This window comes from Vespa crabro, chromosome 18 (genome assembly GCF_910589235.1).
Source record: "Vespa crabro chromosome 18, iyVesCrab1.2, whole genome shotgun sequence".
Taxonomy (NCBI): domain Eukaryota; kingdom Metazoa; phylum Arthropoda; class Insecta; order Hymenoptera; family Vespidae; genus Vespa; species Vespa crabro.
This window is the reverse complement of record NC_060972.1, coordinates 3,077,547-3,102,977: the sequence shown is the minus strand read 5'-3', so window position 1 is coordinate 3,102,977 and position 25,431 is coordinate 3,077,547. Positions and strand designations below refer to the sequence as shown.

The following is a 25,431-nucleotide window of genomic DNA, read 5'->3' as shown; positions in this document are numbered from 1 at the left end:
AAAAAAAAAAACAAAAAAAAAAAAGAGAGACAAAAAAGAAAAATAATTAAATTTAAAAATGTGAAATTTTAATAAAAGCTTACTTTAAAATTTTTAATAATTTACAAATAATTTACTTTATTCCAAAGAATAATTCAAAGAATTAACAACGTGAGATGTCAACAATCAAATTTAAAGAGATAGATAGATATTGTAGATAGATGGATGTACCGAGAGAGAAAAAAAAAAGAGAGAAAATTTTTCACCCTTACCAATCCTTTCATAAAAAGTTCAAAGAAAGAAAGAAAAAAAGAAAAAAGGAAAAATTCTCGCAAATATCTTCAGCCTTCCAATTGTTAGTTTCGTCGATAGCACGTTATCAGTTTCTCCCTTCAAAGGGATAAAACGATTTAAAGGAACGCAAAGGCCTCTTCCCAGCATTTCTCAAATACGAACAGTAACTTTACAATCGACTTTTCTTCTTTCTTTTCTACTCACTTTCTTCTTAAACCGAGTCTTAATCCGTAAAACTTTATCTCTTGAATTCGTTCAAAAAGAGATTTACTGCGTTGAGAACTTTCCAAAATTCTTTTTTATCATTTCACAGTGATTTCTCATAACCAGAACAATTTTGGAATATTAATTGAAGTTCAATATGAAAAAGTGAGAAATTGAGAGAGAGAGAGAGAGAGAGAGAGAGAGAGAGAGAGATGGAGATAGAGATAGAAAAATAGTTGAACAATTTCCAATGTTCTTATCAATTCTTGATGCTTTCCCACCAAAACAGTTTCCAAATATTAATTAAAGTTCTACAAATGACATATACAGAGAGAAAGATAGAGAGAATACTCTAGTTTCGATAGTATAGTTTCGAGATTTATTGTCTGATTCGACCACCTTCCGTTTGGTTCTAGTATTAATTGTAAGCATCTCTCTCTCTCTCTCTCTCTCTCTCTCTCTCTCAAACGTGAGATAAATACGTAGTATGCCATTCCCGAAATGTTTCGAGAACAGATCAGAAGCATTAATCGATGTTGACCTAAGTTGCATCGATAGAGAAACACGAAGTAGCAATTCTTCTTTAATTGCAAATATGCGAGAGGCGTGAAAAGGGGAACGTGATTGAAGATTGAAGTTGAAATAAAAGTAGAAAAAGGAAATGGAGAAAAAGGAAGGATATAAAACGCGTTGAAGTAGAAGAAACGGAATGGATTGGAGCCACGAGTGCTGTAGTATGAACAAAAGGTAGAGGTAAAAAAAGAAAGAAGAAAGAGTAGAGAAAAGAAAGAAAGGATGGAAAAAAAGGAGAGGAAAAGAAAGAAAGAAAAAAAAGAGAGAGAGGAAAAGAAAGAAAGAAAAAAAAAGAGAGAGAGAGAGAGAAAGAGGAACAGAAAGAAAGAAAAAAGAAGAGTGATAGAGAAAGAAAGGGAAGAAGAAAAGGGAGAAAGAGAGAGGAAGAAATAAAAAAAAGGAAAAAAGAAAAAAGAAGAAGAAGAAGGAAAAAAAGATGCTGCTACCCATTTTTAAAGCTACCTCTTCCGCCAAAACGATAGGAATCACGTTCGAGAGACTGGCATAGTGTAACGGGTGTGCATGGAAAATAGATTAGGCGTGTTTTTGCGCAGTTACTTAAGGGTATCCTCTTACGAGGAGAGGCAGACGGCGAGGTGGCTTCGGAAATTCGTGCCGGAAGCCTTGCACCTTGACGATAAATCCTACTAAGAATGACCCCTCTACAGAGATAGTCTGACTTCTGTTAAATGCTCCACCGCCAGCGTGTTATTATTCGCGATTGCTTAAGAAAATTTCAATCTTTCCCTTTCTCTATTTCCTCGTGTTTTAGATCTAGGAGCCTCTTCAAATTATCCAAGAAAACATTATGGTAGTAGTCGATTAGATAACACAAAAGGATTACACCGGTTTTAACAGCAGAGAATTGTATATCTTCAATAGATATTATCTACCTCCGTAAATTTGTAAAATTTCAACGGGAGATAAAGTAGAATTATTTCTCTGAGATTTCATCGAATGAACGAGGAAATAAATTTTACCTTATTCTTTTTTTTTTTATTATTATTATTATTATTATTATTATTATTATTATTATTATAATACCCTGCTATGACTTATGCTAATTTAATGCCTTTTTTATGGATATTACAAGGGTACCTTACAAATGGATTATGTGGTCCTATCTTCCTCCCTTCCTGTTTGTCTGTCTCTCTTTCTCTCAGTCTCCCTCTCTCTCTCCCTCTCTCCCTCTCACTAATACTATTACCACAAATATTAATAACTTCCCAGGATGATCACTTTCGGCTAAATTACCAATATAGTTTCGAATTTCGAAGATTAGCTATTACCGAACAATGAAACTACGAGAACGCAACCTGCATCAAGATCTCAACGGAAGCCTCGCTTCCACGCTCTTTGGCTTCGCCTAGTCTTAAACTGGTACTCGGCAGAGAACTTTCATTGAATTAATTCCCATTATCCCAAGCAGCTCTTTCATTCTATCTAATGTTCTAATTCACAATTCTTCGAAAACTTCGAGAACGATTAAAAGGACTCTTTCTTAGACATTAGAATCGCGTGTGCCTTATGCCTCGTTACACCGGAATAATACTCGTTTAACGTTATCAATCTAATGTGTTTCGTGAGACATTTAAATACAATGGCACAACCGGCATTGTGATAACAATTGTGCATTTTGCGATTTTATTCTTGAGAAAGAAGAACTTTTTGATTATACGATTATTTCTAAATAAAATTAATCCCGAGAGACAATGAGAATAATTAATGATTAAATCAATTTTTGCTTGAATAGGATTTCGTTAGAAAATATCTTACGAGAATATATGAACTTACTTACAATTAACATAATATCAAATGATAATAAATCTTTTTATATCTAATCGTTTTGTTTTAATAATAAAATGTAATTAATAGAATTAACAATATCGTTAGAGAGAACGTAATCGTTTTTGCGTATCGATTATTATTCTTTGCAAGGTAGAAAAAAAGCATTTTCATTCTGATAAATTGTTAAATCGTTCGTGCGAAGAAAACTAAGGTATACACAAAGTTCCGTTAGACCAAATTGGGCAATTTCCTTTCCCAGGTTCAATACCAAAAGAGTTCTGTCGACCGGCCAACGAACTTCCACGCAAAGTCGTGAAACATAATTTCGTAAGAAACAGATGTCGCACCGACGTAGAAATTACCTTTAGTTCACCATTAAATTAAATTATGTCTTTGGCTAAGTGCCAAGTTGTACAAGGAATTCTCGTCATCCAAGCTCGGCCCTGATGATATCATCTAAAGAATTCAATTCTTCCTCGTTAAAACGAACCTCGAGAAATTAATCAATTTTCTTCTTTGACAGAAACCATAAAATTTTAACGAAAATTTCTCTCAAAGATCTAATTCATTATTGCACTTTATAATGAAAAATAATTCTCTTCAAATCTAAAAAAGAAACATTGATGAAAAGGGATATCTTGTTTCTCTCTCTCTCTCTCTCTCTCTCTATAATTCTGTTAATTGAGAAAGTCATAAATAAAATAATTATATTGCTGTACTTCTTTCTTGAAACTATATGAGAGATTAACTGTTAATAGTAGGAGTTCAAAAAAAAAAAAAACAAAAAAAAAAAAAAAATGATTAGAAAGTAGGTTAGAGTACCTTTTAAACCAAAGATCGGATTACGTGCTTTAATCTTTTAGTAGACCATTCCCTGGAAATCTAATTTTTGCTTGTTAAAACTAACCGAGGAATTGTACTATTCTCTTCAAAATCATAAAGGTCTCGATAATTTTAACTTAAATCATCAAAAACTCCTTCAGAAAGACAATCAAAGAGTTTTCATTGCTAAGTTTTTCCTTTAAAAACTATCGAAAAAGGATTACCTGTTAAGAATGAATTATCTGTTAGAAAAAGAAAAATAAAGAAAAAAAAAAAAAAGAAAACAGGAAAGAACAATAATGAAAAAAAAAAAAAGAAAACAAGAAAAAAGAAAATATCTAAAGGAAGCCTGAGAGACATTCAAAGCGAAGATCAAGTAACGCGAATTTCGATCGTCTTGGTAGACCATTCTTTACAATATTTCGACAGTTATATCGACTTTTTACCGTCTACCAGCACGGAATGGTTTTCCTTTAGAGAAGAAAAATGAGGTCGTTCCGCGTGAAAGCGACAAAGTGTCGGACTTGCGAGATATCACAGCTGAACTAAACACACTAGCATACTAGTACACTGGCACATGAATGAGCACTGTGGCAATAGGTGATTGAGGGTGGGGATATGAGTGAGTGAGTAGAATGAGGTGCGAAGGTAGGTGAGAGGAAGGGTGGGAGAGAGGGAGGGGCCTTGCGGTCAGAGGGCTACTACTATGTATGTTTGATAAGCACGTTAGATAAGTAGGAAGATATCAACGGTGTTAGGGGAACAGAAAGTTCTCATTAACGAATGGAAAAGTTTCGCTTGGTTGCTCGCATTTGTGAACCATCTAGTAATGCATGGAACTTGTTGAAAGGAAAAAAAGTTTCTTTTCAAATCGAGAAAGAATTTCTTCCCTCTTATATCCCTAAAAAAGATAAGGGAGATTAGAAATTGTCCAGTTCAAAAAAGAGTCAGGAAAAATCGGTCCTGTCTACATGTCATGTAACGTTCAACCCATCATACGAGAATGCTCCAAAATGAAACAATAAAATACTAGAGATATATACTACGTTACGTTTTTTTTTCTTTTTTTTTTGTTTTTCTTTTTTACTTTTGTTCTGTTCGTTCTCCTGTTTGTATTTTTGTTTTCTTGTTTTCGTTTTTGTTTTTTTTTTTTTTTTGTTTTTTTTTTTCGCTAAACCTTAAAAACACCCTTACGCCTCATGCCACGTGATTTACGTTGTCACATATATTTTTTTGCTTTTTCGATTTCGTCCGACTCATTAACGTTATTCCTATTAGATCTCTTTTCCCCGTGAGACTCGTACTTCTTTTTATTTTATTTTTCGATCTATAAATCTGATCTATATATATATATATATACGCACATAACAATAACGAATAAATAACTAGTAATAATTAATGTTATAAAACCTATATAATATACGATGTCGTCTGCAAATAATCTTTACAACAGATTCACTTAACCAAATCTAATTTTCACTGACACATTAAGTTCATTTCTTTCATGATCGATATTTTTCTAATACCATAGATAGCATGAAGTTCTCATGAAGTGTAAAATAAAATATTTTTCCATCGCAAAACCGATCGTCGATCCGTTATGATCTTCCATTATTTCCTATCCACTTCCTCTCACGACAGAGCCATCGAGGCGAGACTTCGGTTGCTATCACCAAGAGTCGGCTTAAACTGAAGGATCTGTCTCCGTTATGAAAGTTCTCGATCGATTTGTCACGCTACGCGAATATAACGTCCACTCTATGTACATCTTCGCGTTTTCTCTCGGAACGAGAGCAAAAGAAATTGCAAAAAATAATGGGGGGAAAAAAAAAGAGCAAGAAAAAATAAAAATAAAGAATTGATTGTTCCATAGGTACTCGTCATTGATGTCATTACTATTGGCCAGATATAAAATGTCATCGATAAAAATGAGACAAAGGAATAGTATAAAAAGAAAGTGAAAAATTGTATAGAGCAAACAAGCAGATAATAAATATAAATGTTCAAATAAATATTAATCGAAGTTACTTTGTTAGTTTTTTTGTTTTTTTTGTTTTTTTGTATTTTTTGCACTTTTTAATTAAAATTTCTTTAGTAAACTTTTTATATATCGAACGAATTTTTTTTTTTTTCTATTTAATCCTACATGCGTACATGCATTTCTATTTGCTCGTGATGAATTATTTCATAAATGTAAAAATATACCTATGTTTTTTTTATGTGCGAAATTAAAAAATAACAATTTAAATTGCCACCGAGTATAAATTCACAAAAATTAAAGGAACAAAAAATATATCTCATCAAAAAGCCCAATTATCGTCCAAAATATGTTTTAATAAAATAGACAACGAAATAAAAATCTAGAAAAAATTCCGATCGTACTTTTCTTTGTAAAAAGAAAATTAAATGAATTTAATAATTTTCAATGTACTAGAGTATCATAAAAAAAAAAAGAACTCAATATAATTAAAAGTTCAACTGTCCTATTAAAAACACTTTTCACAAATATTTCAACTAACTTTTTTAAAACTTTATTTTTCAACCACACTTCAAATATCATCTTCTCTTTTTTATTTATATACATTGTACCTTTATCTGAAAAATTTTTTTGAATTCCGTGAACAAAAATATTCAATCCAATAGCTTTTATTTTCATATACAGTTCGAAATCTATAAACTCATGCAATTAAAAATTATAAGATCATTGATTTTTAAAAGAAAAAAAAAAAAAAAAAAAAAAAAAAAATTAATCCAACGTTGAATGTACTGTGGGAGTCAAATTGCTAGACCTTTATTTAAAACAAATATCAAATGTTTTTCTATGACGTTTAAATGATTAAAAATATATTTCCTTTAATAAAAATAAAGTCCAACGTGAAAAATAATCCAATAAATTCTTTTTTAATCTTTAATCTACTAAAAATTGTGAAAGATATCAAATGGATATATTAATTTTTACAAAATCAGTTTAATAATCAATTCGATTGTGTATTGTGTGTATGTATGTGTATGTTTGCGTGCATGCAAAAATAGTTATAATGGAAAAGAATTCGATGAAGATAAGAAAAAAAAAACATAAAGTAATGGGAGAAAGAGAGAGAGAGAGAGAGAGAGAGAGAGGGAGGACGAGAGAGAGAGAAAGATAGACAAGAGAGAGAAGAGAGTAAAAGAAAGCGACTAGACTATTGGTGATAAGAGAGGGGATTCTGAGAGTGAGCAAGAGAAAGAGAGAGAGAGAGAGAGAGAGAGAGAGAGAGAGCAAGAGGGTAGAGTAGGAGGGTTGATACGTTCGCAGAGGGTAGCGTTGATGCAGTCTCGGAGCCAGTCAGTGGGTGTCACAGCGGAGAGCCGGCCGCGCGTGCTACTAATATTTCGGCTCCTCGTGTGACTCCAAAAGCGGCATGATGATCTCATGGAGATCTCATAGAAAAATGATTGAAAAAAGATCATCGTCCTTATACTTACTCGTTTCTCAAAAATCACCCTTTAAAAATCAATCGCGAGTATTTACGTCTCGCGAGAGCAATAGTGCGATCGAGTAAAATCTTTCGATTCGAAGTTTTCGACGAGTGAGTTTAATTCCGATTGAGGGGTTCGTCGTTTCTATTGCTTTTTTTTCTTTTTTTTTTTTTTTTTTTTTTTATTTATTATTATTTTCTTTCCACTTTTTTCTTCTCTCTCTCTCTCTCTTTTTTTTTTTTTTTTTAGGTTTTTTTTTTCCTTCTTCTTTTACACTTTTAAGAACTTTAACGATCGAACGAATGACAAGTGAGTCATGTTAAAAAAAAGAAAAAAATAGATCTCGCAATCTTCCGATCGATTCCTAGTGCTTTTCCAAGAGAAAGGATCCAACAGGTTGACTCGTTCTATGTGAATCATTGTGAAATACGTAAATTGTAAGAAAGTTTGACATACTCTATCCTCGAACAGGTGTTTTCTCTCTCTCTCTCTCTCTCTCTCTCTCTTCCTCTGTCTTCCTCTGTCTTCCTTCTTTATCTATGATCGAGGCGTGGCGTCCGTTTTAATAAACATATCGATTTTATTCGCTTCGTTTATTTCTCATAATTTTTATCTTCCTATTTCTACGAAATAATTATTAGGAAATTAAAATTAACGTTCTTTATATAGTTAACAAATTATATAGTTAATAAAAATTTATCGTATATATGTTTAGTTAGAATTTAAAAGAAACAAAAAAGAAAAATTTGCTTCAATTAAAAATAGATATCTATTAAATATGAAATTAACTTTACATTATCTACCACTTCATCAAGCACTTAATTAAAATTTTAATAAGATTTTTGTCGATTTATCGAATTTAACTCGATAGTACTCTGGGCAATGAATAATTTTTATTGGGCAGTGAAATGTCAAGTGTTCAATCATAAAACCGTACAAACAAAGTTAATTAATCAGCAATTGCACTAGTTCGAAGTTTTATATTGAAATCTAAAATATTTTGATTGGTCCCTTTGATGGAGCATTTGATTCGGTCAGAGTTCCAAAATTCTTTTTTTTTTTTTTATCTGTGTGGTTTCCAATTAAAAAAATTCCTACAGATAGACGTGCAAAGAGAAATGAAAAATAGGCGCACATATGCACACACGCATACACACAGAAATAACAATTTTTAGATTTTGAATATCTTGAAAATAGTGAAACAAATTTGATTTTCATTGTAAGGTCAAACGGAAAAAATATTTTTTACAGAGGTGATTTTAAAAAGAAAAAAAATCGTGAACCCGTATGACATTTGAGTTACACACAAAAGTTGTTTTAAAAATTGTCAGACTATAAAATGAGTCGATTGAAAGTTTTCAGAGTAAGACGAAAAACTATGATCGCAATAAAAAAAATTCTTTATTATTATTATTATTATTATTATTATTATTATTATTATTATTATTATTATTGATTATTATTATAATAATTATTGGTATGTTTTAATCTTTCGAACATAATAACAAGCGTTAATATCGAACTACTAATTCTGGACTATTAATTCTGGACTATTAATTCTGGACTACTGGCTGATCGAAAAGATAATATAAATTCTCTCCTCTCCACATTTTTTCCTTTTGTCTCACGAAATATATGAATCATGCATCTCCAAAAGAATATCAGTTTCGTTTATAATACCATGCAAATTAAATTGAAAAATTGTAAAGATATTCTGATAAAAAAAAAAAAAAATGAATAAATAAATAAATAAATAAAGAATAAATAGAGCCAATTGGCAAGAGCAATAACGTTCTTTCATGCATTCTGCATGTGTTAAAAAAGTAACAAATAAATATACAAAATTTAATAAGATTCAATAAATGTCAACTAATGAAATTAGTATGTTTAATATTATACAAAAGATTAATGTATAATTTTAATTAATTTACTTCAATTACAAATTATAAAGTTATTTATCATTAATTATTATTTTATTACGGACATTTAGAAAAAAAAAAAGAAAGAAAGAAAAACGATTGATTAATAAAATTAATTACTCTTTCACCGAACACACGTAATAACGAGTTCGTTTGATTTTCAGGAACATTTTGATCTAAACAACAAAAGATAGTGATCAATCGATACTGCAGTCTTTCACTCTCGTAAAATGACAATGAAACAAAACCTGGATTACAAAGGTCAGCTTTCCGTAAATTCGATAGCTAATGTTCTTTAGATAGATAGACATATCGATTGCTGGACTGTAATCAGAACACGTGCTCGTGTTAATTAGTCTTGATGATATAATCATAGTAATGCATATATATATATATATATATATATTTTAAGGGTACGTGACAAATATATTTTTTAAATACACACGTAAAAACTATAGATATTTTATGAAATGATCAGCAAAGTGCATAATTTTCAATTACACCGAATCCACATTTCACATGAATCGTATGCTATTGTGCAAAGAAATAAAAACTAAGTAAGTAATTTAGGTCGAATCTGTAAATGTAATATTACTTTGAACAATATCCGAGAAACGATCTCATAATGCGAGAAATCCAGCGAGCTCGTGAATTAAAGACGAGATAACTAGTGACTAACATTTAACGATCATTAATTAATCCATATTAGAGCTGTAAATTCCAACAGTACCAAACCCTTTTCCAATTCTATCAAATGCTCATCTTGCTCAACTCTCCCATATATATAATCCAGGAATGAAAGGTCGTCGAGATTGAAATACAACGTCAAATGTGATTGGAACTAATGAATGGTACTTTAAAGTGAAATTTCAAACGTGGATACTCCAATTTTATTACGAACTTTTAATATATTTTGTATTGTTCATCGTTTATCGTTGATTAAAATAAATCTATCTTTGTCGCTATTACAGATAGATATTTTAAATGATTAAGTAAAACATTTTTATTATCGGGTTTTAAATCGTTTCAATTTTTATATATTTCTTAAATCATTCGGATAAGTTCTCAAACTTGATCATTTCGAGTTGCGACGAAATACTGGAAGAAAGCCAGAGAGAGAGAGAGAGAGAGAGAGAGAGAGAGAGAGAGAGAGAGAATATGTTTTCTCGATGCAACAGGTACATTCCTACAACAAGTTATAGTAACGTCGAAAAGATACATTAAAAAAACGGAGGGAAAAAAATAAAAAAAAAAATTTTTTTAAATAAAAAAAATTAACGAAGGAAGTCTACAACCGATAAAAAAGATAGCCACCAAAGTGATTAATGAATTTAAGTTTTTAATTGCTTCGCGCCAACTTTCTTTCATTTAATAGGATATTCCTAAGTTTCGAAACGAAAGTCGGACCCTTAATATCTTACTTTTTCACGTGAAATCAAGTAAATTAGTCAGAAAGAGTTCCTCGTTTGTCGTCTTTATTCGCGAGAAAGTTGTCAAGGAAACATTGAAGAAGATAAATGAAGAATTGTTGAGGAATAAAATTTTTCCAATCATAGAGAAATTTTTTAACATTTAATTAAAAGAATTTTTTCTTCGAAATAAGAAATAAATGAAGAAAAGAAAAGGAAAGAAAAAAGAAAAGTAATTCCTATCTTCTACTAATGGCGAGATCTTTTAAACAAATTTTTCTTCTTTCGTCATTTAATGAAAAATTATTTCTTTATATATATATATATATATCTAATTCTTTATTAATATCTAAAAATTATATCTAATTAAATTAACAAATAAAACTGTTCTTTTCTGACAAAAACAATATCTTCAAATAGGATTATTTCTCTCGACAGCAATCGTCATAGACGATGACAATTCGCGCGTCTATTTTTTATTGATTTAACCTGTCGTTTATAACAACGTGCTGTTGAATATAACGATGAATAAACGATGACATAAAAACGATAAACGAGAAAACGTCAATGCTAATATTCGTATTTTAAAATCGTACGAGGAAAATATCACGTCAGAAATTTCGAATAACATCATTTAAGGAAAATAAGCGAATTCGAATCTCTCGAATTTGAATTTTCCATTCAATATACGTTCTTAATCAGAATTCTAACGAATAATCATTGGAATATTCTTACTCGTCTATTCTGCATTTGAAATCGATTAATTTAATTCAATGTACTCCCTCGAGAAAACTTTCGTTGAGTTAGACGGAAAGAGGCGTTCATTAGACTTCCTTTGTGAACTTTCTATTAGCTTGAGCCACGCTAACTCGACAATTCCAAAACCGTACCACAATGTTCGGAAATTTATAATTACTATTGGAAATGTCTTTCTGTCGAGAATCGAAACAAAATATTGAATGAAGTGTCAGTCGTTGCACGCAAACCTTCGATCCGATTGTACAACGACGTATGAATATTCAAGCACTGCCTTTTCATCGAATCGAAAAAAAAAAAGAAAAAAAAAGAAAAAAAAAAAACTTTCCTCTGGCGATTTACCTAACTTTTCGCTCTTTTCACGAACACGATATACATATGACGAGAAACGAGCACAGAGAAATAGAGTTTTCTAATATATACTTATCGGAAGAGAATCTCTTCAAAACGGAATAGAAATATTTCCAATCTCGTTCGAGCATTACATGTCCAAGAAAAAACTGAAATATGAAGATCTCAATTCTCGTCATGCTTCTAATATAAATGAATATACATATAACCATCATATATAGTGCAACTCGATTGAGAATGTATATTTTACGTAAAAAATACAAAAAAGAAAAAAGAAGAAAAAATAATTTCGATTATCAAAATATAAAAGAAAGGAATAAGCAATTGGAAAATATATCGCTTAAAATTTAATACATACGTATAGATCTACAAGCATAATCAATTAAAATTAAAGTTATACTGACAATAGAGCGAAATAAAAGAAAAGGAATAAATTGAATTTTTTCTCAAGAAAATTATGTTAAAAAAGTGAATAAGTTTTATTACTTCTCGAATTGTCAGAAAGAAAAAATATTCCCCCATTTTATTATTCCATTCATGAAACGTTTACTCTTTAAATATTTCTTTGTTTTTTTACTTGGAATTCTTTGACAGGCAATATCCTTCTTCTTCCTTCTCTCTTTTTCCCTTTCTTTTCTAATATCGCGTGCCAAACGTCGTTTTTGGGTCTTTGGGATCTTGATGACGATAATAAAATATTAAAAAACTCCATTGAAGGAGATACCTCCTGAATAACAAAATGATTAGCTCAATATTCCTAAGTATAAATTTTCTCGCACTCGTATCTAAATCTTGAGTCCACTTTTTTTTAGATCTATGTCAAAGGAAAAAGAATTTCTATTTCGGCGTGAGGGAGATTAATGATGTAACGAGAAATTTTTTACCTCGACAGAGCTAATTATTACTCCATCGCGAAGCACTCGTTATCAAATCAAACAGTCTCTCATCTCTTACTCACCAAGTTTTCTCATCTTTCCGCAAAGAAAAATGAACTTTACGAGATAAACCTTCGTGTCTTAAAATTCTCTTCATTAAAAAAGCATTTTTCAAAGATGCTTCATTAAAAAAGCATTTTTCAAATTTAATGCCATTGCATTAAATTAATAATAAAATGGCAGAACACTTAATTTTACATTTAAATTTCGATCTGGAAAAGAAGCAAAAAGAAAAAAAAGATTCTCTAGTTTTTAGATAAAATTGATATTGAGCGTTTTAAAGGATTTTAATCAATTTAAAATTATGAATTAAATAAAACAGTTTTATGAAATTAGGCTTCATTACGCAATACTATTGAGATAAATTTAATAAATCAACATAAAACTTCGAAGTTTTACAATTTAAATTTTATCATAAAAAATAGTATTATATTAATTTGATTTGAAAATTATAAAGATTATTCGGGTTTATTAAACTATCCATAATAACTATTTATAAATTAAATAAAAGTATATTATATAAATGAAAGATTTTATATTATTCAAAACAATTCAAGAAAAACGTGTAGGAACAAATCTGAGATTTGCAATATATATTTCCAACAATAAAAAAGAAAGAAAAAGAAAAAAAAAAAATATATATATATATATATATATATATATATATATATATATATATGTCTAAGTCATACGTTCTGCTTTTGCGTGTAAAACCCTTATCCCGTGTGAAAATTCTCGAGAGAGTAGGAAGATCGGAAAAGTCGCAGGGAAAGTTTCATCGGAAATTCTTCCCCAACTCGAACTTCATTCCAGATTCACGCCAAGTGCCGTTCAGCCGACGAACGTGATACGGTCTTATACTCCTCCTGTCGATTTCACGAAACTGAAAAATGAGGTCACCATTAGGACGACTATGGTTAAGCTCGATTTATCCCTAATTCCACGGACCTCTACGATTTTCATTACGAAACACCGTTTTACGATTATTCCAATGAAGATTCTTCATTTTCATTAAAACACGAACGATTTCAAAGATAGAAACTAGAACGTGTTGTATTGTTTAAGTGCAATATCGTAATAAAGAGGACGGACAAAAGTTACGCGAATTGATTCTTAAGATCTCTCAATAAAAAGAACAATAAAAAGAACAAAAAAAAGAAAAAAAGGAAAGAAAAGAAGGAAAGAAAAAAAGAAAGAAAGGAAAAAAACGAAAGAGAAGAAAAAATCAAACAAAAGCGATTATGAAGTCATGGAGCTACCGATACTGGTATCATTTTTAATCGTCATCGGTTGGAGCAATGGCACTTGGACAAAAATTGCCCAATCCTTCGAATTATCGAAGGAAGCTCGAGATATCGATTGGACTCTACCATTTATGCCATTGGAAAATGAAGAAAAGAAAATTCAAGAGAGTTTTTCCCTATATTATCGATCCCAACGTTCCAATCGTATTTATTCGGAAAATCCAATAACTCGTCATCCAATTCGACATGCGCGTAAATATTATCGCTCGGTAAATTCCTCGATATACCTTCAAAAGAGCTGGCCAATCAAAAAGGAAGCTGTGATCGAAGGTGATCTTCTCTTGGGAGGTCTGATGATGGTCCATGAAAGAGAAGACTCGATAACTTGTGGCCCTATTATGCCTCAAGGTGGAATTCAAGCGCTCGAGGCAATGCTCTATACTCTTGATAAGATTAATACTGATAAAAGTATTATGCCGGGTGTCAAGATTGGCGCACATATACTCGATGACTGTGACAAGGACACCTACGGACTTGAAATGGCAGTCGACTTCATTAAAGGTAAGTACCTCGAACAGGTTGTCATAAAAACATTGATAAACCATGATAACGAATTGTTTTCTTGTTTCTTTTAAATAAAAAAAAAAAAAAAAAAAAAAACAAACATATAAATAAATAAATAGAAAAGAGAAAAAAAAGTCTACTCATATAAGAATTATATTAATTAATAAATATGCAACTTTTCATTGATCTTGATACAGATCATGGAAAAAAAAGTATGATAATTATCAAATGGAAATGGACTTTTTTTTAAACTCATATATTTGAAGCAATTAATTAAATCAATTTTAATGACATTGATGATAAATTTGAACATTAAATTAATACAAAATTTACAACTTAAATGGTACAACTATATTAAATATAATAGTACCGACAAAAAGGGAATGTCGTGTCTATTGTTTTATCGTCAGGAATATCCCTTCTCCTTTGTGGTAATAAAAAAAAAAAAAAAAAAAAAAAAAAAAAAAAAAAAAAAAAAAAAAAAAGAAAAAAAGGGAGAGAGAAAGAAGAAGTTCCCCACCGAGAATCATAAATAAGAGAGCGAGTTCTTCAACGTTTGAATGAAGAAAAGGGCAAAGCGCTCAGAGAAAAGAGAGATAAGTCCAGAAAAATATAATATACGTAGGAGAAAAGTTTTTCGTTCGGTCATATTTCCTGGAAAGGTACTCGACTTTTATAGACGTTTGCAACGAGTCTCGAGAAAATTTTCCATCACCTGACATTTTCTCTCTCTCTCTCTATCTATCTATCTATCTATCTCTCTCTCTCCCTCTTTATCTCTCTTTCTCTCTTTTTTCTCTTTTTTCCCTTTCATCCGATCACGGAGCAAACCACGAATTTAAAATCATCTATTATAAAAAAAAAAAACAAATTTAAACAACCGATATTATTTAACTTTTTACCATGGGAATTTTTTTAAAATCTCTTACGTATAACATTAATCACACCGAGTGCAGTTTGATTAATCCGTCTTTAAAACACGTAACTTGTCGATATCGTGGAAACATATTTCATATTCCTCCATGTACTTATATACAGATCATTTGTCAAACACGAAGTATATTTTTTTTTCCTTCCTTTTTTTGCTTTCTTTCTTTCTTTCTTTCTTTCTTTTTTTTTTCTTCTTCTTCTTCTTGATTCTAGTCTCCTTCTTCGTGTTCTCTGGAAACTTACGTTCACGTCGTCTTTTCAACCGATATTTTTATCTCTTTGGGTTTTCACATATATCAGCATATATCATGCTTAAAAAAATATATCCAAATATTGATAAATAAATTCATAACGTTAACATTAACTTTAACTTATCAATCTATAATATTACTTAGCCAAGTTTTTAATTTATTATATTATTAAATGAAAAATTTTTATTGTATCATTTTCGCGAAGTTTTTTCTTATTGATCCATTATAAACCAACATGAAAAATTGAATAAAATGGACAAATGAAAAAGGCAAAATTTATATTTAACTCGAGAAAAGAAATTAGAATCTTTTTAACTTTCTCGGAAATTATCAAAATCTCATATATAAAAAGGTTAAAAATTATATCGACTTATTTCTGTATATTTTCGTAACTTAAAAAACAAAAAAAAAAAAAAGAACAAAAAAAGGAAAAAAAAAGAACAAAAAAAGGAAAAAAAAAGAACAAAAAGAAAGGAAGACACTCGAATGGTCCTATCAATATGATAGTATTTTGATTAATCGTTCGGATAAGAAAAAGTAACAACTTTGAAAGAGAACTCTCTGTAATCCTTTTTCAACGTGTAAAAAAAATAAAAAGTAATAGATACGATTATTACGCCGAATGGCACGATGCGGGGCTTGAATCTCCAACCGCTTACGATCAAAGGATGGGCTTTGGGTTGCGGACAAACGTGAGAGCTCGAACGATAGATGTGTATAACAAACGGTATACTAGCTACGTACTGTCTACGTGCGCAATAGTCCGATTGATTCTCACGGAAAGTTGCAATTCATGCGTATTACCACACGATACGTTGAAAACGTACGATCTATCGAGCACGTACAAAGCTGTTGCAAACGAAATCTTCTAATTTCTAACTAAAATTATATAAACCCTAGTAATAAATGTTTCTTATTAAAATAATTTTTGTTTCTCGAGTTTCTTCATATCGCATTATTTTTTCTTTCTTTTCTTCTTTTTTTTTCTTTTTTTTTTTTTCCTTTATCGTTCCCTTTTCACTTATAAAACCTGGATAAATTTTTAATAAAATTAAAATTGAAGAAGAAAGAAAAATTGATAATTACGAAACGATCTTACGTAACGACAAAAATCGATTCTCGAATCCAACTATTAATATAATCTTATTACGCGTTATATAGTATTATTTACTATAGTAGAAATCAAGAGATATGAATAAAAGGAGAGAAAATGTTTTGTTAACTTTTGAAATGAGTTAAAAAAAAACAAAACGAAAAGGACAAAGATATTTGATTGATGGAACCATCGGAAGATCTTTATTTTGCCCTTTTCCATTTGAGGAGCATGAACTCGACGTTACTTAAGAATTAGCGATACCTTTCTTAGTTTTAAAAAGTTAAGCGTACTGCCACTCAAAAGTTCTCTTTCACAGTCACAAAATAAATTTGTTGAGCTTCACAAATACAATACCACGGGATATTCCGAGAGATACTTATGCTTGTAAAAAAAATATCAAGTATGACACTTGAAAAGGAACAAATTAGTAAGTATTTAAAAATATATTCCGAGTAAATTCGACTTGACTTTCGTCGAGCGTCTGAAAACATTAAGAAAGAAAAAAAAAAGAAAAAAGAAAAAAGAAAAAGAAAAAGAAAAAAAGGAGGAAGAAATAAAAAAAAAAATGGTCGAGAGTAGGTACTCAAAAAAACTATGAAATTCAAAGGTACTTAACTGAAAGTAAAAAAAAAAAAAAAAGAAAAAAAAAAGAAGAAGATAAAAAGATAAGAATGTCGAGTGGTTAATGCAAAATTTAAAATTTAACGACCGAAAGTCGATTTCATTTCGTTTTATCTCGTTTGTGCTTTGCAAAGTATAATCTTGCAAGATTACAGAGAAAGGGTTACTATACTTCAGTCACTACGAATACAAATTTTAATACGAACTATCAACATCACTGATCCTATCATATTCACAAAGATGGATCCACCTACTACTTATGAACGAATCAAACGATGTTGAATTTCTCGAAATACTATCGAAATAAGATTTTCTTGGGGGATGTTCATTCCACTCATAATTGGAAACGAAATGATATCGAAAGTTGCTCGAGAGTTTCAATGGTATAAAAGCAACAAATTTGTTCTCTTTCTCTTTCTCTCTTTCTCTTTCTCTCTTTCTCTTTCTCTCTCTCTCTCTCTCTCTCTCTCTCTCTCTCTCTCTCTCTAACTAGAACTAATAATCATTAAAAACAAAGATCAGGGGATTAGATTATTGCTTTCAAGCAGAGTTCCATTTTCTTTTGATTATTTGTCGATCTTAAAACTTCATCTAATAATCTCGAATAATGAAGAAATTCAAATAATAATTTAAAATTTAAATAAATTGGACATTGAATAATGTAATTAGAAATATTGAAAAGAAAATATAAATATTAATTGCATCATTATGATTTAAATATAAACGATATATTGAAAATAAGTAGATACGTGAATGAATTAATGAAATTTCTTATTACTCGTTTAATATTATTGTAAAAATAGAATGAAAACAAAGTTGCATTGTTATTGTGGAAGTAGAATTTCATACAATTGATTATAGGATTTTATTCCATTAAGTTTTCGGTGGTAGAAAATACATTAGCTATCTTTTTCCTCTTTCTCCCTTTCTCTCTCTCTCTCTCTCTCTCTCTCTCTCTCTCTCTCTCTCTCGTTTTATAAATACGTGCTCGATTCTAAGCCATATAAGCCGGTAGATCTGACCAAACTCGTATTCAACGAAGAACATGTGCCTACATATACATGCAAGTTGAACCTTTCTGCTATAATCTCTTTATACATTTATAGAGCACAGGAACGTTTTGCAATTTTATTTTAACTTCGAAGAAGAAACCAACCAAACCGAACCAACGGCAAAATTAAACCATCGTCCTACTAATTAAAACACTTTAATCTGAACGATATGCGAACTTGGATCCCGAAAACTTTTGAGTCTGTTTCTTCATGAAATAGGATCATAAATAAAGATCACTAGTGTATTCCGCAGGTACAACTGAATATTAATCGACGTACACGGCGAATAACCTAAAACTTTGACTTTCAATGGGAATTAATTATTCATTAAGTTGACTGAATAATTGAGTTATAATTAGTGACCAAATATATATTGGATTATCAAAAGTTTTTATAACGAACGTTATTTTTATTAAATACGATATGAATTCTTAATATTTTAATATAAAAATAGTTCATCGATTTTAAATTACTTATAAATATCGAAAGTACTATCATAGAAAATTCTTTCACATATCGACAGAATATTATATTCTGTCTTTGCTATTTCAAATTTAACTGAGAATATTCTGATTTTGAGAAAGTTATAAACTCAGATAGAAAGAAACTCCGTGAGATCAAAACATGGATATATTTCAATTCGAACGTGCTATCTCGAAGAATGTTCGCGTTTGATACATTCTTGAAGAAACCCTCGACGATCCGTCTTCTGTGATTTTATAAAATCCAGCATTTTTGCTGACTCGCGAACGACGAGCCTGGAATTCTTGAAAATCAACAGATTGTCAATAACAACGATCTCATAATTTATACAGCTATAATTTCCTGCTATATAATATAATATAATATAATATAATAGCTATGAATAATTGATATGAATTATATAATTTAAATGATAAGAATCATGAAACTATATATGACTAACTAAAGAATATTGGAAAAATTTTTATTTCATTTATACATTCATGAATGAAAAGACTCGTACGAAAAGATGATTCTGAAATTTCCAACAAAATAAATTTTTTATCATTCCTCATATTCCATTGAAAATATCGTGAAAGTAACAAATAAGAATTTGTTTTCTAAAATTTATACTATATAATATAACTACGTAGTTTACAAAAATTCTAGTTTTACAATGTACGAAATGGCCGAAAAATTTCACAGACAAAGTATTAGTAGAAATTCTCATGAAATACGCGAGAACATTTCAAGATGGTACCGCAGGGAAACTTCATTCCATTTTATTAATCCAACCCTCAAGGTTTACCACGATGGTGGAAAATAGACGACAGGACTTTGCCCTTTTTATTGAGAGTTGCCACGACAGGATGCGATTAACGTTTCTCGAAGGGAATTTCACTGTTTGAAATGTTAACACTATTCTGCTTGCACTGTCAAAAATAATTTCAATTTCATATATCAATAGAAAGAGAGTATTATTCTTTCATTAAACAAAACAAGATACTTGGGATATATCTGTCATTTTACTTTACGTTACAGTTATCTGATTAATTTATGGCAATAAATAATTTATTTAATAATCAAATTAATTACAATACTATCTGGTGCAGATTTTTTTTTTTTTATCGATAATCTCGAGTTGACGTGTCGAAATCAAAATATAGAATGAGGTCCAAAAGTTCTTAGGTGATTTGAAAACAAAAACAAAAAAAATCAAATACTATTCGAGATAATTTTTTTTACAGATTGTAAAGCTAGAAGTCTAACTGTAAGCTTAAAAAGAATGATTCAGTTTTAAAATCATTTAAGAAGCTTTAGCTCATCCTATATATATATATGAATTTAGTTGCATCTCTCTGCATCTCACTTTTCTTTTTGAGATAATTTCTGTTTTAACTCAATCAATCATTACTCCTATTCGAAACAATAAATATGAGTAAATAAAAATCACGATGATTATTTAAAAAAAAAAAAAAAAAAAAAAAAAAAGACGAATAAAGGAATAAATAATAGAACCAATGGCAAAAGAAAATCGTACGCCAGTGACGATTAATTTATACATCTAATATAATAATAGCAAAATATCAGTTGGATACACATGAAATATTCCTCGTTTCAGGTTGCGAAGCAAAATCAGTCGAGAGGAATACTCATTTCAGTGCACGTAGCATATTGTTTTAAACTCAAAATGAATGAATCGTTCGACATAGAGCAACGAATTATTTTCCAGAAGATTCATTTAAATTGATTCTCTCAACAAATGGATTCGAGAACGTGTATTGTTGAATTTTAGTGTGAATAAAACAAGAAACCATGTCAAGAGAGAGAGAGAGGGAGAGAGAAAGAGAGAGGGAGAGAGAAAGAGAGAGAGAGAGAGAGAGAGAGAGACAGAGAGTGAGAAAGACGGTGAGAAAGAGGGGGCGAGAGAAAGAGAAAAAGAAAGGGAAAAAAATGAGAAAAAGAAAGGGAAAAAAAAGGAAAAAAAGAAAAAAAAAGAAAGGAAAAAAAGAAAAGAAAAAGAAAGGAAAAAAGAAAAAAAAAGAAAGAAGAAAAAGAAAAAAAAGAGAAAAAAATGAAAAGAAGAAAAAAAGCAAAAATACCACGGAGTAAAGTTAGAAATACTTTTGACACGTTTGCGACGAAATTTATTTATCGTAAATTTTTAGACGTGTTCAGTGTCGACGACGAGAAATGAATTTTTCTTTTTTTTTTTTCTTTTTTTCTTTTTTTTAACTCACCATGGCGTTAAATAAATGAATTTACGATTCGAATTCATTTCATCCGTACAAAATTCACGCGTCAAGGGAACATTGAAGAATAGCGTGATCGTTACTTTTTCATATTTCCTTCTACAAGTTCATAAATTAGCACGCATTCGGCATAAAAAAAAAAAAAAAGGAATCAAAACCGAATCAATGATACTAGTGACATCTTTTTCATTTATCATTTTTTCTTTCTTTGCATTTTGTTCCTTTTTTTTACGTCCTTTTTCTCTTTTCTACAAAAGTCTGAAAATCAATACTCGAGCGAACAGAATAATCGATAAATGTAACAAAATGAATTGAAAAATTAGAGAAAATATTATCTTGCATATCCGTTACATATGAAATCAATTTGATCAATGTTGCAATATTCCTGATAATATCCAGGATTAATCTGTTCGAATAAATTGTACTATCCAGAGTAAACATATTTAAAATAAATAAATTCAAATTTCCCATCGTAATTTTATCGAATTGAAATTTGTATACATTACAATATAATGTAATATAAAGAAATGCAATGCAAGTATTCGTATCGTTATTCGCACTGTATTTGGTTTATCTGACAAATTGATTATTAAAAAAAAAAAGACAAAAAAAAAAAAGAAAAAAGGAAAGAAAAGAAAAAAATTTCAATGGTCATCCATCGTTTTCCCTTCTTCTTTCTCTCTTTCTCTCATTTTCACGCGCGTCGATCGCGTCTACGTTGACGAAAGGTCGAAGAATTTCGAAACCACATTGAATTGCCTGTCGCAAACAGAAACTATCGATCGTAGGAATGGACATCTGTTCCTAGTCGTTGTGAACCTTCCGATGCATCTTCGATGAGAAAATTTAGTTTACAGAACTCATAGAAATGCGGGAACAAATTCAAACTTCGCTCTATCTCATTTACACTTATCGCCGACCATTAATTTAACCTGAAGCTCATAATTAAATTTCCAGAAGGGAAATACATTATTTTCAAGATATATATATATATATATATATATATATATATACACGCAAGATGGAATATTTATTTAAATGGGACCTAAAAAATAGCTGTATTTCTTAATGAAAATTTATAGTTCTAAGATAGTAAATTTAAAAAAATTACACTATAAAATCACTTTTATCAAAAATACTAAATTCTCTTCAATTATCTATTCATATATATATATATATATATATATATATATATATATATATATAAAATATTTAGCAGGATATTCACAAGGTAAAATATAATATAGTTTCATCTATAAAAAGTTGAATACAGCCTTGATAAGGAGGAAGTTATTGCGAGGTAGATGAAATATTGTAGCAGACTAGTATAGAGCACGAAATAAAATGCAGAATGGTAATAAAGAATAGCGATTCCTTTCTAAGTATTTGAAGCGACACGCGAGCACTTTACGATCACGAATTTAACGTTATCCTGCTTATTTGGTCTACTAGAGTACTCGGCAATACTAATAATCTGTCTTTTCTATTCCGTTAAAAGATTGATCGTTCTAAGTCGGATGTTTAAAAATTGCCGGATGTAATATGCGAAGGTTACTTGAAACTGAGGAATTTCGTAAAACACGCGATTTAAATATATTACTTTTTTCTATAATAAGATGATATAAACAATAAGAAAAATTATGGATATGTGTAAGGGGAAAAAAAAAAAGAAAAAGAAAGAAAAAAGAAAGGAAGACTGGAAGAAAATCTTGTCCAGTTTAATATTAATTATTCTTAGAATACATACTCGAAAACGACATACCATGAATCGTTGAAAGATTTTTATTACATCATAAAAACAAAATCTCGTGTTTTTTCAAAAAAAAAAAAAAAAAAAAAAAAAAAAAAATATACGAATTTTAAAAATTATATACACATGGAAAAAAAATTACTTAAATTAAATATTAGTTACTTCTTAATAATACCATAAATCGTAAATTCCACGAAAACTTATTTTCTTCGAAGGCGTCAATATTTATTTATAATACGTATACGTGCAATGTGAGTTAAAATCATGAATTAAAATCATGAATTAAAATCATGAGTTCATTTTAAATCTTGAAACTATAATTTTCGACGTTTTAAATCTTAGCTCATGTGAAAATGATATAATCTCATGTGGACTCTATAACTTTAATAATGCATTATAAGAATATAAACTCTTCGAGTTTGTTTTGCCTCGTCATTGCATCGCAACAGACCTTTTGAACTTTCGAATTATCCTCAAATAAATATTACTCTTAAATTCGAAAACAATGAGATTATTTAATCCTTTATATCTTTATTTTTGTTGCATTATAAAGAAAAAAAAAAATATATATATATATATATAAATAATATTGTAAAGCTTAATGAGCTGATTCATAAGTAAAAAATTTATTATAATAAAAAGTTATTATAACAATATATATACATATATATCTTTCTTTCTTTTTCTATTTGCCTTTCTCTTTCTTTGTTTTTTTTCTTTCTCTTTCTTATTCATACTTAGATAGAACACATAAATTCTCCTCCTAAATTGTGTTTATCTCTTCGTCAACAAAATGCAAATATCGAATCACATTTATCAAGCAACATTCGAATGACATTTCGTTGCATTTTTGTTTCTGTCTCTCTCATTTCCTACTGATTTTCTTTACTTTATGCAAATTTCTATCTTTGTGACAACTTACTCCTGGTCACTGATAAATGTTTTTTAATGAATAAATATATATATATATATATATATATATATATATATATGTTTTATTTTAATCATCTTTAATTCAGTTTGTAATTATCAATAATATTCTACATATGAGATAAAACTGGGAGTATATAACTTTCGTATATAAATTAATTGTAAGGATTAATTTCGTGAAGAAAATAAAATGATATAAGATATACGAGTACGTGACTTGAAAAAAACGACTGGACGTACGTGACGAAAATATCAGAAATGATGTTGGATAACATCTTTTATTGGAAAATATGATCTTACATGTACTATCTTTATTTTCATTTTTATCTTATTAGAAAAAATCGTACATATCTTTGACAGGGAACGCAAAACATTGTCATCATATTTTTTATTTAAATAATACTTTATTTTTATCAATCGAACATATATGAAAGAGAAACATTGAAGAACTTTTTAGTAATTCGATGTGTCATTTTTGACCATTAATTGTCCCACGTTACGTGTGAAACAGTTTATTTTCAACGTGCTGTTTTACTAACGGGTAATTAATTTAAATCGATTTTCAAGAGAAAGCAGAGTATAACAGCGGCGATACCAGTGACAGAAACAACCACGATATGTATACGATATAGATAATTGCCACTTGAAAAATTAATGTAATTTTTTTTTTCTTTTCTTTTTTATTTTTCATATACTATATACCCATATACGGTAAATAATGGTAAGCTCGAGCACGTGAAACGAAATATCGTCTACCGATCGCATTATGATATAAACAAACCCGTTAGCAAAGCCTCGCAAATGATACTTTTCACGTGTGAATTTTCTTCTCCTGGATAAATAAACGAATAAAATGGAATAAAATCGAATTAACCGAATCGGAAATATCCTCGTAAAAATATGAGATTTCATCAACGATATATGGCGTGAGTCAATAAACCAAATCCATACTTCGAATCAATTTTAATTTGTATACCATAAAATTTTATTATAAAAGCCAAGATCTATTTATTTTTCTCTGATTCTCAAATAAACGATTTATATCGAATTTACTAATACTTATCGTCAATAAAATTAAAGAATTTTGATGAGTAAATTATTAATGAGATTCCCTTCATTCGAATCTGTTAAATGATATTCGATCTCTAAGCAGAATTTAAACAAATCATATCTTCGAAAAAAAAACTAAACAATATATCTTTCTTGTTAACTATGAGATTTAACGTTAATAAAGATTAATGAGTTTTTATTCTTTCTAATTTTTATCCTTAAAAAATGATTTTCCCGTTGCATATAAAAGGAAGAAAAAGAGAGAGAAAGAGAAAGAGAAACAGAAAGGCAAAAAGAAAAAGAATGTCTTTGACAAGTAAAGCTATACTAGTCGATAACCGTAAGATATCGATTCAAACTTCTTTTTAGAGAAATTCTTATCGCCGAGAACTCGTGTTCACTTATTCACGTTTCACATTTTACATAGCGAACATTTTGTCACTCTATTCCCTTTGCTCGTATATAACATTTCACTCTTTCTCATTTCACATGCCATTTCTATTCTTCCTCATTTCTATTCGCCATTCTATTCGTTGTTTCTTCTACCACACTTTGCCGTAACTTGGCGATACTTATTCATTGCGTTCTAGAAACATTTCTATAGTATTACGTGTACCAATAAATTGTACGTTGGTGTTTATCATTTTTTATTTTCCTTTTTTTCTTTTTTTTCTTTTCTTTTCTTTTCTTTTCTTTTTTGTTTCTTCTTTATTAAAAATTATTGAGGTAACGTCAATAAA

General features: G+C 29.6%; 1 protein-coding gene across 2 annotated transcripts in view; it reads left to right on the top strand.

Annotated features, from left to right (window-relative positions):
* LOC124430299 overlaps window positions 1-25,431 on the top strand; it is a 157,690-nt gene that overhangs the window by 70,238 nt on the left and 62,021 nt on the right. The window lies entirely within an intron of this gene.